This window comes from Macrotis lagotis, chromosome 1, assembly GCF_037893015.1.
Source record: "Macrotis lagotis isolate mMagLag1 chromosome 1, bilby.v1.9.chrom.fasta, whole genome shotgun sequence".
Lineage (NCBI taxonomy): Eukaryota > Metazoa > Chordata > Mammalia > Peramelemorphia > Peramelidae > Macrotis > Macrotis lagotis.
Window position 1 is genome coordinate 687,603,860 of NC_133658.1, and position 14,286 is coordinate 687,618,145.

The following is a 14,286-nucleotide window of genomic DNA, read 5'->3' on the forward strand; positions in this document are numbered from 1 at the left end:
TTTAAAAAAAATGTGATATATTTAAACAAACCAAAGGAACATCATGAGACTTTGTTTTGTGGTTATTAGACTTAAAATAGCCACAGTTAGAGAAAATTGGAAGAGAATATTACATCAATAATAAAAGTCAGTGTTTATTACTATGCATACTTTTAAAATGCTTTTATTTTTGGTGGGTAATGAACCATTCCCAGTCCCTGCAAGCAAAATCCTTATCAATAGTTGTAGACTATTCTACTAGAGATAATATGTATCCTAATTATATAATTATTCATGACACTGGACATTCCTGTAGTCTCTGTTATAAACGTAAGACTTTGTTAATTGTTTACCCAAGAGACTAGAATAGCTCTCCATCCTATAAATTATGTATGTCTGTCTGGTGGGTTTTAATGGAAAGCTTAATTACCTGTTTCAAAAGACAGCTTAATTACTTTCTCAAGGGACTACTCTTTCAATTCATTGGTTTTTGGAGGAAGTTTTGTTGATTCATTTTTATTTAGGCAACAAAGGATTTTATTGCAGGAATAAAAGAAGGTTGCATTCTGCCCTGTAATGGCTGCATCTTCTGGCTAAAATGAGAAGCCAGCATATTTGCATCTACGCCCAGCAACTTACCTGATCTAATTTTGAAATTATGACATAGGTTTTTGAAATCCCAGAAATTAATTTCTAAGACTATTCCTTCTTCCACACAAAGTATTCTATTTTTATTTCCTTTGCTTCTCTTACAAGAACCAGGTGTCATTCTCAACACTGCATTTCTGGATGATAATTGTCTGCATTGAAAACTTGTGTTTTCCCATTGCCTTGGGGCTTTGTCATAGTTGTACTTTTGTTAGTCTCATCTTTGTATTTTAGGATTGGGTGATCCTTTAAAAGGGAAGGTGACATATTTTGGGGAATATCCGGACAAAGTCAGAATCTTATTTTTTCAAGGACTTGGCAGGGGACTATGTAGTGGAAAGAATTCTTGACTTGAAGTATCCTAATTTTGTGACCAGCTGAATGTCACACTAGCCTTGTTATCCTAGGCAAGTAACTTCATTTCTCAATACCTCTTCTGAGACATAAGAGAATTGGTCTAAAATAGATTAGCTTCATTTCAGCCAAACATTCTGTGATTGGAGAAAATCAGTCATCAGATTCCTTATAAAGCAGAACTCAAATAAGAATATTAAGCCAATTACAAAATTAAATCTTCAGATTTAAAACACAAATATCATAAGTTTATTGAGCTAGAAGTGATTATCTGTAGTTTAGACTGCTCCTAAGTCATTGAGATCCAATAGATAGCAACATTTGAAATATATCTCATCACAAAATTTTTCCTTATCAAAGACCATCCAGTTATATTTAAACTTAAATTTTATTGTCTTTTTTATACATATATTTAAAACAGTTTAAAGATTATTTCAAATGTCTTAGATCCACCTTAAATTTTTAAGGCCTAAGTGTGCCATGATGGACAACGTGTGGCATGATGGACAACTGGTGACTCAGTGGATAGAACTCAGAACCTGAAGTCAGGAACACCTGAGTTTAGATCCAGCTTCATCTTTTCTAAGGTCATTCATCCTTTGTCCACCTCAGTAGTATCATCTTCAAAATGGGAATGATAATGGCATCTCACTCCCAGGGATTTTGTGAGAATAAAACAATATCAATGAAAATCTTTAAATGTTGTATAAAAGCTAAAGCTATTATCATTATTTTTATTTTAGTATTGTTTGATGTGAGGACATATAGGTAGTGCTGGTTGGTTGGTTGGTTGGTTGGTTGGCTGGTTATATGACATGAAGAGATTATCCCCTAAGAATTCAAGGATGCCTTTACTGTCCATCTCTATAAAGGTAAAGGGAGTAGATTGTCCAATGACAATCATAGGAGTGTTTCCCTTTTAGTTATTGCTGGTGAGATTCTTGCCAGAGTCCTTCTCAATAGACTGATCTTTCACCTGGAAGATGGTCACCTTCCTGAGAGTCAGTGTGTCTTCAGAAAGGGTAGGGGAACAGTTGATATGGTGTTTGCTGCCCTACAACTCCAAGAAAAATGCCAGTATCAGAACAGAGGTCTGTATACAACATCTGTAGATCTGATCAAGGCTTTTGATACCATCAATCATGAGGACTTATGGAGAATTATGTCAAAATTTGGTTGCCTGGGAAAGTTCATCAGTATTGTACATCAATTTCATGATGTCATGCTTGTCCGGTTTCTAGATGATGGATGATACTCTTGAGATTTCCCAGACACCATTGGAGTGAAACAAGGCTGTGTCATTGCTCCCATACTTTTTAGCATGATGTTTTCAGCCATGTTAACAATACCTTCATTGAGGATGAACACGGCCTCAAGGTCAGGTACTGCTCTGATGGTAAATTCTTCAACTTGAAAACGTTACAAGCCAAGACCAAAGTGGAGGGAGTTTTGGTGCATGAACTTCTTTTGCAGATGACTGTGCACTCAATGCAGCATCTGAAGCTGAGATGCAACAAAGTATGGATTGATTATCTACTCCTTGTGCTAATTTTTGCCTCACAATGGACACGAAGAAAACACAGGTGCTCCATCAACCAGCACCACACCATCTATATACAGAACCATCTATTACAGCAAATGGAGAGTACTGTGGACAAGTTCCCTTAATTTGGTAGTGTCCTTTCCATGGAGGTTTTCATTGACAATGAGGCTGACACATGCATTGCCACAGCTAGCTCAGTATTGGGGAAACTCCAAAAGAAAGTGTGAGAGAGAAGAGGTATTAGACTGACACTAGACTCAAGGTCTACAAAGCTGTTGTGCTGACCTCATTGCTATTTGCCTGTGAAATGTGAACAGTCTACCAGTGCCATGTCAGGAAACTAAATCACTTCCATATAAATTGTCATAGGAAGATTCTCAAGATCACCTGGCAAGAGAAAATACCAGACACTGAGGTCCTTTCTCAAACTAAACTGCCCAGTATTCCAACATTAGTACAGAGAGTGCAACTATGATGGGCTGGACACATTGTTAGAATGCTAGACACACGCTTGCCAAAAAACTACTTTATGGAGAACTCACACAGGGCAAGTGCTCACAAAGGGATCAGAAGAAACGATACCAAGACCTCATTGAAGACCTCATACCAAGATCTCATTGAAGAACTTTAGAATTGATTGTACATCATGGGAGACACTGGCACAGGACTGCCCAGCATGGTGTGCCCTCATCAGGGAGGGTGCTGCACTCTATGAGGAAGGCAGAATTGAATTGAAGCAGCTCAAAGAAAACATGACATCCATAAGTTTAGAATAAGTACCCCAGGTATTCAGATGGACTAGTTGTACCAGTGGTAGAGTAAGATCGTATTGGTCTGATCAGCCACAGTGGGACACACTGTGATTTGTCTGAAACATAGTGATGCCATTTTGGTTTTCTTTGATAATGAAGGACAAGAATTGAGAACCAACCAACTGACCAGCCAACCCTGGGCAAGTCACTTAATCCCTTTTGCCCTGGTTTCTTTAACTGTAAAAATGAGCTGGAGAAGGAAATGACAAATACTGAAGTATCTTTGCCAAGAAAACTCCAAAGGGGTCACAAAGATTTGGAATTAGCTAAACTGACTGAACAACAACAAAAACAGCATTAGTTGATGTCAAAACTTCAGTGCCATTTATGGCAATAGGGAAGAATAATTAGCAAACTTATGAATTATTTTTGTACATAGACCCTTATTACCCCAAATAATTATTTAAGTAAAACCTTTTGTTTTCTTGCCATGATTACTGCTTTCAGTAAATGAAAATGGGTTTGCTTTTCACAAGTATGTTTGAAAATCATAAGTGTTATTGTGCATGCCAATCAATCACATTCTAACACTTTCATTTGCTGAGGGCTTTGAATTCCTTTTGAAAATGAACAATTAGTGGACTGTTCTGGCCTATAGTATTTTTTTTCTTTTCATATTCAGAATGCTTATTTATCCAACTTTTCTCTAGGCAAGTCCATAACACACACTGTTTGGAATAATGATACTACCCAGGCTTCTTCCTAGCTCAATAGAAGTCAGAGGGAGACTATAAATCTAAAAACTCCATCCTAGGTTTTTATTCTCACACATCAACTGACCTATGTTAAATTGTAGATTACCAGATGCTCAGTTGTATGTAATAACATTAAATAACAACCTCAAACAAATCATTTTCATAGTTGAAATCTTTTGTGCTGACATCACCTTGAATCTGATTTTTTGCTACATGTGATAAAACACTGGAACTGTTAGGGATTTATTTTGGATTTTCATTGAGTGTTTGTGTGTATGTGTATATATATATATACACACACACTTACATGCATACATATATATTGCATACAAGTCTGATTGGCAGGCAGGATTTTATTTCATGGTGAATGAGATTTTGTTGTTATGGTATCATTTAAATTATTATGCATAATAATAAATGAATTGCTGTACCTTATTATCTATGTAGCTACATTATGCATATGCCAGAGAGGCTCTATAATGAATTATACATCATAATGTGATTATTATCAATTACTTAATGATTCAGAACCAGGGAAAAATATAGGAATTTCATCATAAGAGTCATCATATGGGATGTCTCTAACATCATGAAATAGAATACAGATCTCCAGTAGCTGAAAGACTACTTATCAGGAATGTTCTAGAGAACTTTTTTTTCAGATATAGATTGAACTAGATAGTTTCTGATAGCTACCTGTGTGAGAATATGTGAAATGATGTCAAGGTGGGGGTGGGAATTGGTAAGAGGGTGCAGGGAGGGAATGGTGACTAAAGATATAGGTGAAGTCATTGAACACCAAATCAGATGGTAAAAGGCATGTTTAAAAGATGGGAACAAGGGCAGTTTTTTTTTTTATTAGGAGCGAAATAAAGATAAAAGGCAAAATAAGAACCATTGGTCATGGTGAATGGAATGATAGTAACAGGCGATGAAGAGAAAGTAGCTCTCATCTCTATTTTGCTTGTTTCCTCTCTTATAAATGAACCAAAAAAAAAAGGTTTGATGGAATTGAAAATGAAGATAAATGGAGAAATGATAAGAGAAAATATTTAAATAGCCATGTCAAGAAAAAGAGCACCCTAGACTTAAAAAAGGAAAGATTGTAGGTCTGCTCATATGACTGAAAGATCATCAATGAAAAATTGTGAAAAATGTAGGAGATGCCACCAGGCTGGAGATGGGTAATTGTTGTAATAATATTTAAAAAGGAATGAAAACAGATTCTGTAAATTATTATCTGAGTTTGATTCCTGACAAAGGAATGGTTTATGATCATTTAGAAAGGGAAATAGCAATCATCATAAAGAAAGAAGTTATTGAGGTTATTATGCCAACTGAATTTTTTTAAGCCATGATATCTAATCCTTTCATCATCCTGGTTACTTTTCTTGTGATGTGCTATATGTGCTATAGAAAATAACTTTTCTAAAAACAGAATCAAACACAACTATTAGCAAGATTTATCTATATTATAATTAAAAGATAACACAAATTAATGTTAAAAAAGTATACTTGATAGATCATTATGTACTAAAATAGGTGTCAGTACAGTCAACATAAATAAATGACACAGACCTAAATGGAGAATTAATAATGATATCTGAATAGCAAGTGAGTTCAAAAACAAGTCATAGATACAATTATCAACTATATGCAAGAGAATGATAATAACTTCAAAAGTTCTGGTATACAATTACGCCAAGTCCTCAAAGTAGAAAAAAATATCTCTGGCAAGGAGCAAGGGATATTTAGCCTGGAGACTTAGAGAAATTCTGATGGTTGTATTTAGATATTTGGAGAATTGTCTTGTGGAAGAGTAATTAGATCTATTCTATTTTATTTGTCTCCAGTGTGTAAAAGTGGGAACAAAGGGTAGACACCGTAGAGAAAAATATTCTAGCCCAATATGAAAAAAATACTTAGAATTATCCAAAAGTAGAATGGCTACCTCTAGAGAAATGAACTCTATCATTAGAAGTCTTCCAAGAGAAGCTGAATGTATACTTTTTAGGATATTCATACATATTTTGTACATGTACACCCCCACATATATATAGCGTAATACACATTAATATGCATATACATTTTTATTTACATGTATCTACATATATTCACACATGCACACATATGTATATGGAACTTCATGATGTCTAAGGTCTTTTCAAATAGCTATGTTTGGAAAAATTGCATTAGAAAGGATCAAGAGGGCCAGCTAGGTGGCACAGTGGATAGAGCACTGGCCCTGGAGTCAGCAGGACCTGAGTTCAAATCCGGCCTCAGACACTTAATAATTACCTAGCTGTGTAGCCTTGTGCAAGCCACTTAACCCCTTTGCCTTGCCATCAATGCAAATCACAACCATAAAGTGATGAACATGTAATCAGGAAGACCTAAGTTCAAATACTGCCTCAGACACTTCCTATTTGTGAAGGCAAGCCACTTAATCTCTCTTATCTTGAAAATGAGAATAATAATGGATCTACCTTCCAGGGTTGTTCTGATGATGAAATGAAATAATATTTGTAAAGAGCTTTAAAAACTTTTAAGTGCCATAGAAATGCTATCTACTGCTGCTACTACTACTACTACTACTACCACTACTACTACTACAAAAATGATGATAAACTCAGTATCATAAATTTTAATCATGTGACTAAAGGAAGCAATAGTTAATATATGTTCCTAGTGTTTCCAAAGTTTGCTCCACACTTTGAAATCTCACATTGCCTACTTTGAAGACATCTGAATAGACTCTACAAAAGAAGGCAGGTTTTTTCTCTTATTATCTTTCTTTCTCATTCTCTAATATCCAAGAGGGTCTGTCTCCCCAAATTAAGTTCAATCTCATAAGCAATAATTAAGTGTTTACTATTTTCAAGTCACCATATCAGAGCTAGAAAGAAAAAAAAATAGAATAATCCAAGGATATCCTGGAACCAGCTCTGACTGACTTGGGAGAGTCACTGTCAATCTACCAATGAGGGTTTATTTTATTATTTTATTGATTATCCAAACTTAAGAAAGTGTTAATAATGGGTATTAAATTTGGAAGTATGGCTATATATGTAAACATACATATGTGTATGCCATATACATTTCGGCATGCACATATACATACATTCCCCCCTCCCCCCCAGCTAGCCAGTTGTTAAAACATTTATCAGCAACCCCTTTCCCCTACTCCCATTGCTCTATAAACATTACTTGAGCTCAAAAGGATTCTACTCAGGTTTTAGGGAAATGACACATTACCTCAGTGGAGACTCTAGGAAAACTAGAACAGTAATAATACTAACAACCAGCATTTACTTAGCATTTTAATGTTGCTACATGTTTTATATCTATTATCTCATTTAAACCTCAGAACCCTCCCTGAGGCAGTTCCTCATAGAAATATATTCTTGTTCCCAGAGACATTGAAATTTTCTGAGAGTTCCTAGAGATTTCCTGGAAATTGGAAACTTGGGAAATAGGGCAATAGATCAAAAAGAAAAAGAAAGATCAAAGAGTTATACAGGAAAAGCTTATGGAGTAGGTACAGACATACCTTATCTTATATTTTGAATCCACCACACTCAAGATCTTAGATTTTGAACTGAGAGAGATTTTAGAAGTCATCTCATCTTAGTAATTGTTGAGTCATTTTAGTTCTGTGTGACTATTCATGACCCCCCCCCCCCCTTCTGGGTTTTCTTGATAAAGATAATGGAGTGGTTTGTCATTTCTTTTTCCAACTCATTTTATGGGAAATTAAAGCCAATAAGATTAAGTGACTTATTCAGGGTCATACAGTAATGTGTCTGAAGCAGGATTTGAACTAACAAAGATGAGGCTTCCTTAACTTCAGTCTTGAAGCTCTATCCATTGTGCTCCTCAAATGTTTTTGGAGTAGAGCTATATCATTAGGACCACCTAAAATTTCTAATGAGCAAACTTGCTTTCAAAGTTGGTATTTTGTTTCCTATGAATTTTTCTAAAGCTTCCAAAGTTAAATGTGGGGGGGGTTGAGGGGGAGTGGGGTGAAGAGAATAAATAGTTTTTGTGAGTGTGATTAAATAACAGACCTCATTTTGATTCTGGGAGATGATGAGGTTGAGTTCTTTTCCAATGAATTCTCCAAAATTCCCATTGCCCATGAGCCTTTTCATGGTTATTCCAAGATCTCTGAATTCCCAAGCACTGGAGAGAGTGGGCTGCTGCTCTGCCCTCCATGAGTCACATTGAAATCTCCCTCCTATTAATAGATACCCACAAGAGCTGACCCTTGGAGCTATTCTCAAATAACCTCTCTTTCACTTCTTTGGAAGGTTACAGTTCTATAGATTGCGCCCCTCTAGCCACTCGGCCCACAGTTTATCATATCATTTGCTGCCTTGGGCCATTTGAGACCTACTTCTGTAAGGTTTTGTTCTTCTGACATGTATTTATTGAGCCCCTAACACATCAGGGCATCATGGGGAAACAGGAACTTGATTAAGACACAGTCCTTGACCCCAAAATAATTCACAATCTTGTAGTTTCAGAAAGTAGAAATGATAATAACTCACATTTGTATATCATGTTAAATATCACAGAACTAGTAGGAGACTTAAAGGTCATGTAGTTTGGCCTCCTTCAAGTACACATGAGGAAACTGAGGCCCAGAGTCATAGGGAGGTCATACAAGTGGCAGCCCTGCTTCAGTTCTGAGTGCCAGTATTATTATTCTAATTTTACAGAAAAGAAAATTTAAAAACCTATTCATGGCCATCTAGCTGGTCATGGAGCCAGGACTCTTGACTCCTAACTCAAACATACTTATCCCTTCCACATCATGGGGGCTAGTCCTTGGCACCCCCCACCCAAGATCTGGAAAATCCATGCAAAAATTTTGGTCCTCCTTTCATACCAAGGAAGAAGTCTGAATTATCATAGTTTGGAAAGATAAAATACGCTGATATTATACTATACATATATTTTATGCTTTTCTGAGTTTCTAAACTTTTGTTTGTCATCTAGGTAATCTGCTTCTGTAAAACTCCTTCCAAATTTTCATTTAATTTCCTGTGCCTACCTCAACAATGTGATGTTAAGAAGGTAGTAAGTGAAATTTGCAAACATTAAAACATTATATATCAGTATCAGTTAGGCTTATTATAAAAGCCATAAGGAGAGCTTAGGTTATTACTTTCAGAAGGATGGGTTATGGTGGTGCTGGTGGTTTAGTCATCTCCAACTCTTTGTGATCCCATTTGGGGTTTTCTTAGCAAAGACTGGAGTAGTTTCCTATTTCCTTCTTCAGCTCATTTTATACATGGATAAACTGAGGCAAATAGGGTTAAATGACCTGCCTAGAGTCACAAAGATAGTAATATCTGCAGTCAGATTTGAACTCAGGTCTTCCTGATTCCAGGCCCTACATTTTATCCACCGCAACACCTAATTTCATGGAGGAGGTATTATTTAAGTCAGTCCTGGAAATATGGGTGCCCCCTTTCCATGAATACCAAATATGGCACATTAGAAAGGCTTTAGCCATTCTTTCCTTGTTCTTTCAACAAAAGCAATGGAAGGGAAAGAGCAAAAGAAAGCAGGGAAAGGAAAAATATTGCCCTCGGGCACTTGTGGGTTGCTATTTATTTTTGTACTGAAGTTGGCAGGATGGGGCACCAAGATTGCTATTGATGTGTGTCCTGAGTTTGGATCTAAAACTCTCTACTAAAACTAAAAACAAAGCCCCGAGGGGTAGACTTACACCAGGGGATGATATCTGACTACATATTATTTAGGATTATAATTCTAGAGTTAGAAGAGACTGCAGAAGTCTCCAGTCCAACCTTTTTATTTTACAGTTAAGGGACCCAAGGTATAGAGGCTTTTCCAAGATTATACACTGACAATAAGCATCAGAGATAGAATTTGAACTCAGTTCTTACCTTTTTGTTGTTGTTTAGTCATTTTTTCAGTCATGACCTATTTTCATGACCCCATTTTTCTTGGCAAAGACTTTGGAGAGGTTTTTAATCTAGTCCTCCTCCAGCTCATTTTGCATATGAGAAAACTGAAGCAAACAGAGTTAAGTGACTTGCTCAAGGTCACCCAGCTAGTAAGTATCTGAGGTCACTTTGGAACTCAGGAGGATAAATCTTTCTGACTACTCTACCCACTGTACCTATCTGCCAGCACTTTATCTACTATTCCCTTAATTTTAGTATTAATAAAGAACCCCGACTACTCAAACTGAATAATTGGAATTTCTTAGTCAATAAGACAAATTTTGATTTTAATTTAATTCAATTCAGCAAACATTTTAAAGCACCAATTATGTTCATGATTTTGATATTACACCAAAGATGAAAAACAATACAGTTCATACTTACCGGGGATTTACAGTTGAGTAGAAAAGATAAGCTGCAGACACAAATAACCACAATACAAATTAGAATATAATAAGAGATCAACCAGAGTAAGGAGAGATTCAATTTCTTCCCCATTATTTCAGGAAGACTGTGACCTTGCTTCATTTCCCTCCTCTCTCCTGCTCTGTGTTCCACGCCTTCCCTACTGCCTTGACACTTGGGACCAGTGTACCCTTTCCTTATTCCTTGTTAAAAGGGTCTGGGGGAGGGGGTATATATTTCAAAAGAGAGGTGATATGAAGGCAAGAGATAGTAGTCAAAATTAAAAAGTCAAATTAAAAGGATAGTCTCCCAGCTTGCTAAAATGTAGCTAGATTTGAGTCTGCCACTCACATTCACATGAATATGCCATCAGTCACTGGTTTGAATATAACCAGGATAGCGGAAGAATAAAAACTGGCACTGGGATTTTATTGTTTTGGGGAATTCCTGGGCAAGAATACTCCTTCTAGGAATGCAGGTTAGAACATTTCTTTGCATTTAAAGACCTTAGAACATTTCCTCCAGCACTAAATATAAGGACTTGGATGAGTTAGAGAAAGGACTGGAATTCAAGTCTTCTTGGCTTTGAATCCAGCCTTCTATTTACTATGCTACCATATGAAAATCTGTTGCATCTTAGTTTTGTCATCTAGCGATGAACCAATCACAGGATGTTTGCAGTGATTTATTTGTTGCTTAAGCACAGAGTCAGATCTATTTTAGACACTCAATAAATGCTTATTGAATAAATTAATGAATTAATCAATGGAGAGAATCACTAAAAAGGAAAAACCCCATCAACACTAAGGTGATATGCATGCTCTTTTTTAGTAGTAGTTCAGTTTAAGTCTGTAAACCAGTGGTAAGAGTGGTCAGAATGTTAAGTCATTAGCATACTCAAGAATAATTTTCATACCAATGGAACAGGAAGTTCAAAGGCAGCGTTCCTTTCAATTCTTCCCTGCCTCTATCTTACCCCCCCTCTCCCCCCCCCACTTCCTCCATTTATCTACACTAGTGATAGGTTGAATCCTTCCTATTACCCAGTTAGAGTTTAAATAAACTTTGTTTCAGACCAGAATAGTTCTTGAAAGGTTATTAGGAGGAGAAGGTATGCATAGATGGTGTGGGCTCACTGGTGGTGGGCAATGGAGTGATGGGATTCCTTCTGAATTTTTTTTGGAGGATTTTGTTTTATTTGTGTTTCACAGAATTATTGATTTATCACTGAAAAGGGTCTTTGTTTTCATTCATACCCAGTTCTTCATGACCCCATTTTGGGTTTTCTTGGCTAGGATACTGGAGAAGTTTCTTTTCTAGTCTAGAAAACTGAAGCAAACAGAATTAAGTGACTTCTCCAGGATCACACAGCTAGTAAGTGTCTGAGGTGAGATTCAAACCCATGGAGATGAGTCTTTCTGACTTTAGGCCCAGCATGCTATCTACTGCACTCCCTGTAGCTGCCCAGATGGGGAACTTCTAGATCATCAAGTACAACCTCATCATTTAAAAAATGAGAAAACTGAAGCCTGGAGATTACAAATAGCTTTCCCAGGGTAATTCAACTAACAAGTGTCTGAAGTAGATTTGAACTCAGATCTTAGTGATTCCAAGTCTACTACTCTAGTCATCATGCCATTATTTATTTCTTTATATTCTCTATGCACAAAGTTTTTTGTCACAGTCTTAGTTCAGCTTTTGAGTTTGTAAAGCTTATAATTGAATTAAAAATTTTGAAGCAATTTGAATTTATTCTGTATATACATAGATGTGTTCTTTTTGTCTTCTCCATGTAAACTCCTTGAGGAAGGGACTATTATCTTTTTTTCCTTTGTACATCTCAGCACCTAGTATCATAAGGGCATCTGGGTAGTACAGTAAATAGAGCACTGGACCTCGAGTCAGAATAGACCTGAGTTCAAATCCAGCCTCAGACACTAGTTTTGTGACCCTGGACAAGTCATTTACACTGTTTACCTGAGTTTCTTCATCTGCAAAATGAGCTTGAGAAAGAAATGGCAAACCACTCCAGTATCTTTGCCAAGAAAAAAGAGAGTTAAAAAATGACTACACAATAGCATAAGTATCTATAGTTCTTCTGCATTTATTTATAAATATATTTTTCATTTTCCCTATTAGATAGGCTCTTCATAAGTAGAAATTATGTCCCTTAAACTTAGCACAATGTCTAATGTTGCTTCATAGACTACTTTCAGTAGTTGATGCATTTCCAGAGATGTTGATCAGTAATAAAAGGGGAAAGTTAAAGGGTCACTTGTCCCTCAGCTGTTGGTGACCCCTAGTATGAATGAATATGCATCCTGGGGACATGAATGGGATCCAATCAAAAATGGACAAGTCCAGGCAATGAAACTTTGTTTTCTTGTTTTATTGGTGAACAACTCATAATATCTGCACTGAAATTGAGACTCTCTGGGCTTAAAATGGCTGCTTTGGGGAGCATATTTGATATCAGTTGACCAGCTCATTGGAATTCATGGACAGATAGCTTGACTTCTGTCTTTAAACAAGGTCAGGGACCTGGTATCTGCTGTGCTTTCACTGTCTGTAGGACACAGACACACACCATAAGATCCTTTTCTCTTCCTGCATCATCATTAAGACCTCAGAGAAACTTGAGGACTTGGTGAAATCAGACTTCTAAAATTTTTTCTTCCTTCATCCCAAAACTATCAGGACAGAGACTTAAATTTCATATTTGAAATCAGTAAGACAATTGTTGCTTATGTAACTGAGCTATAAGTCTGTCTCAACACTCAAACTATGGTAGATTATTCAAAGGGCAGAGTACTTCACTGGTGCCCTCACAAGGTAGAGACAGACAAAGCCCAGAAATCCTCTGGTCTGTTAGGTAAAGAAACTGTCTGTGTACTTTGGGGAGGACACGGGGGAAAGTTACACAAGATGGACAAGAATGGATTCTTGTGATCTGCATTGGAAGGAACTCTTGAATCAATGAGATCACAGATTCCTTTGGTATGAAATATTTGAGTATGTTGTGGTATTATTCTGTATATAGACTGTAATGCAGTCTTCAAGACTTCTCTAGCTTACCTCTCCATTGAAATAAATCTATAATCATTCAAGACAGTGAGATTCCATCACTGCAGACCACAGAAATTAATGGGGCAGCTTCCAACATCAAAACTCTGGGCAATACACAGCTAGGTGAGAAGGTGGATCAAACTCTGAGCTAGGAGTCAGGAAAATTCCTGAGTTCAAATTCCTCCCCAGGCATATCCTAGCCGTGTGACCTTGGGCAAGTCGCTACTTTTCTCACCTGGACTTCATCATCTCCAGATATTCATCTTCTTGCTAGATGACATCAACCTTGAAACCCATACCTCCTTAGAACTATCTCCCCCCAAACCCCTTCTTCTAGAGGATTTCTCTGATTGGAGGAAGTAGAGGGTGGACATTGCAGAGCTCTTCCCAAATCCATCATTCCAGGAGAGGGTCCAGGGAAGATTCATCATCATTTTCTATCTAGATACAAGACTTCATCATGTCCCCATCTATTACCTGCTCCTTGTTTTTCATTTTCTTTTTATATTTTACTTGTCCTATTATACTGTGAGGTTGTGGAGGGCAAGGACTGCCTTTTGTCTTCCTTTGTATTCCCCAATACTTATAGTAGGTGCTTAATGTTTCTTGACTGACTGGCCTCACCTTTGTCTACCTCAGTTTCCTCTTCTGTAAAAATGGGGGTAATAGCCCCTACTTCACAAAATGTTATGTGAATAAAATGAGATAATAACTGTAAAGTACTTTCCAAAGTTCCTGGCTATAGTAGGAACTATAGTAGAGCTAACTCTTTATCCTCTTATTATTATTATTATTATTATTATTAT

The 14,286-nt window shown here is 36.7% G+C and overlaps 1 protein-coding gene across 4 annotated transcripts in view; it reads left to right on the plus strand.

Moving 5' to 3' along the window:
* Window positions 1-14,286, plus strand: part of CHN1 (chimerin 1) — a 279,856-nt gene that overhangs the window by 202,193 nt on the left and 63,377 nt on the right. The gene's annotated exons all lie outside the window — the stretch shown is intronic.